The sequence below is a fragment of the Dipodomys ordii genome, unplaced genomic scaffold, assembly GCF_000151885.1.
Source record: "Dipodomys ordii isolate 6190 unplaced genomic scaffold, Dord_2.0 Scaffold33, whole genome shotgun sequence".
Taxonomy (NCBI): domain Eukaryota; kingdom Metazoa; phylum Chordata; class Mammalia; order Rodentia; family Heteromyidae; genus Dipodomys; species Dipodomys ordii.
In genome coordinates this window covers 8,194,940-8,198,302 of record NW_012267249.1, presented here as the reverse complement: position 1 = coordinate 8,198,302, position 3,363 = coordinate 8,194,940, and positions in this window count along the sequence as shown.

Sequence of the window (3,363 nt, the reverse complement as noted above, 5' to 3'; positions counted from 1 at the left end):
ACATTGTGAAAGGCATAGAGCTGGGTGGGGTATAGGAAGTAAGGCTTGGAGCAGCCAGGTGGAAAAGCTACTGGCAGATTCTCAATCCCAGGACAGGAAGAAGTGAGGGGAGGAGGAGGGAGAAGCTGCCACCTGAGAAAGCTTCACAGGAAAAGACGGTTTGCTGGCAAATTCTGACTATATCCTATACCCTACTCTAGACTTCAAGTAGGCTATTGATGCCAGCCTCTGTGCTAACTGGAGGCTAAGGCAGGGATTTTGATCACCACGTCCAATCCTGAGCCAGGCAGAAAGGAAAAATGCCAGACACAGGAGATAGCCCACAATCCTCCTCCCTGCTCCCAGCAACTCTGCTGCTGCTGTAGGCATCTAACGGGTACTCTGAGGCAACTTTCTCCCTGTGCTGCCTCTGGGAAGGAGGATTCAGAAGCATGGACGGCCTCAGGCACTCTTGAGATGGCCCTAGAGTTTAAGGGAGAATGGCCAGAGTTTGAGTTCTCAGAATAGCTGGATGAGCGCTTTAATTGTGCCATTAGGGTCTGACAGTTCATCCAGGATCCTGCTATACAACTTGGGACAAACGCTAGCCCTTAGTACCTCCCAACCAACCACCATTCAACCTGTTTCCTCAACCATACCTGTTAGCCTTGGCTACCATGAAAGCACTAATATTACAGTCTGTCCCTACAAAATAGTTTCCTGAGAACCAAAAGGGAGGCTCCAAAGACACCTAGGACAGATAACCAAACCCTTCTGTGGGCTGGAGCAAAGGCAGCTAGCAGCACTAGTAGGCAGGGGTGAAGAGCTAATCAGAACCAACCTAGATCCTGAGCCTAGTCAGGCTGCAGGGGCTGGACAAGGTGGGAAAAGCAGGAAACAGGAACCTGGGGGGGCAGAGGGGAGGGAGGTCAGCCTGCTCCTCTGCCCAGACAGTCACTGTCCCTTCAGCAACTTTGCTTCTAGCTCCATGTCCCCAGCCTTGTCTGTGGGGGAGAAAGGGTGAGATGGATAGGTCCCAGTAGTGGTAGTAGTAATAATAATAATAATGCCTGGAATTCACTTTCCTTCCTCCCCACAGCTGCAAGAAACCATTCCCCTACCTTCCACCCCAACCCTCCACACATCTTCCCAGGTTCAGCCACCCAAGATAATTCACCACACTCACAGACACACTAATACGGTCACAAATGAATGTTAGCACACATATATTAATTTACAAGTATTAACCCCAAGCAAAGTCACCTAAGGACACTGATCCATACACATTTCTTTACATACACTAGCATAAATACAGTCACCAACCCCAAATATAGACCTATAGGCTGTGGTATATAGAAATATGGTCATTAAGTGGAAATCTACATCCTTAATCCTTCAAACGCCATTTTTTCTTCTAATATGGGGAGTCACTTGCTCTGCCTTTCAGTTCTCAATTATTGAATTTTCCTGTTTGTCATGATATGAGACAGATGTTTGAGCGCTGCTGAACCTCCGGGGCAATGTCTAGACCACAGTAGGTGCCCAATACTATGGAAGAGAGAAATGAGAGGGGAAGGGAAGGAGGAAAGGAAGAAGAAAGGAAGGAGGGAGGGAAGAAGGGAAGGAGGAGGGAGGAAGGAAGGGAGAGAAGGGAAAGGAAGGGAAGGAAGGGGAGGGGAGGGAAGGAAGGGAGGGAGGGAAGGAAGAAGGAAAGGAAGAGAGTGGAAAGGGAGGGGAGAGAAGGGAAGGGGGAAGGAAGGAAGGATGAAAGGAAGAAAGGAAGGAAGAGAGGGAGGAAGCCAAATTTTTAAAAAAAACTCTCCTAAGAAAGTATTAACTAGTCTGTAGCACATTTGACTTCTATCCTCAGTCAGGAAAACTGTCTCTAATTTCCACCTTGCACTTTTCAGGTCACCAGCAAAGGGATCTAGGGACTAAGGTGCGGGTATGCCAAGAGGCTGCCCAGTACATGGGAGCAAGACTTGGCTTTGTAACCCATCGGCCCTCGTGTGGCCAAGCTAAAGACCTCTGAGAGTGCAAATTCCCCGCCAGCCTCCACCCTCCCCGGACTCCACAAAATCGGCCAGACTGGGGCGGCTGGGGGGGTGGCCACAAGCTCCCCCACCTCCTCGCCCCGCGCCGTGGACGAAGCCTTGAGATCCTATCCTTGCACTGAGCGTGCAAGTCCTTGGCTTCTCTTCCCAGCTCCACAATTGACCCGCTGCTGGGCTTCGAAGAGGTCTTTCCTCTCACAAATGGACGGGCCAGGTCCTTGGGACTCTCTACCTTCTTACCGTCAGGGCAGCTCATTCAAGCGACAGCCTCACCAGCTTGCACTCTTTGATTACAGTGACTCGTGGGGAACCGAAAACCTAACCCAAAATGGATTGGGACATTTGCATTCAATAGAGATGAGAACCCAAAGGAGCCAGGCGAAAAGGCCGAGGGGAGAGAAGAGGGAGCTAAAGTAGAGGTGAAGAGCTGAACTCCTTCCTCCCAGCCTGTCCCAGCCCCATCCGCAACCCATTCAGATTGCAACAACCAAGCCGCGACGCCCAGAAGCACCTACACCTGTTTGGGGGCGTCGAGGAGTAGAAGGGCCAAGCCAGGGTCCACCGTCAGCCGCCCAGATCTCATTGGAACAATGAAGTCCCTCTCTGGCACCCTAGCGCCCCCCCCTCCCGCCCCTTCACCTTTGCGCACACTCTGGCAGTGCCCTTACAGGTAACTTCAAACACTTTCTAGAACTCAAAGGGAGGATTTTAAATTCTTGGTTCCCCTAGTCTTTCGCTCTTTCCAGTACTAACACTCGTGCAACCGTAATTAACACAACTACCCACCCCCCCGAGGTAAGACCAGCCTGAGGCCATTACGCAACTTGTGTGTGGAGGGGAAATCGAGCACAGACCTCCAACGTGCGGACTTCCTCGGGCGAGGCGCGCGGGATCCTTCCGAGCCGCCGGCGCGCGCCAGGTGTGTGGCGCGCCCTTCAGCCGGACGTGGATAAAGAACAGTAAAGACTTGGGGGGGGGGGTTAACGAGCCCTGCTGGACAACAGCATTTCGGGCAGGGGGTTAGGGAGCCGGGAGGCAAGGGGCCCGGCCAACGCCGTCCTACGGCTGGCAGAAACGCACGCCCTGGCGACTCGAGTCCGCGTGGAACGAAAAGACCGCACTGCGCCAGAACCCAGAACGCGGAGCTGGAAGCGCAGCGAGGCTTAGAGACGTAGCCGAGGGTGTCTGCGCAGAGAGACCAGCGACGGGGCGCACCGGTGCCTCCTCCCCAGCCGGCGGAAGCCTCCGGGGGGTCTGGGCGGGGAGGTGGAGGGGAAAAGACGGCCGCTCGGGCGCGCGGCGGCCACGGCCGCGGAGGCGGCTGCGGAAG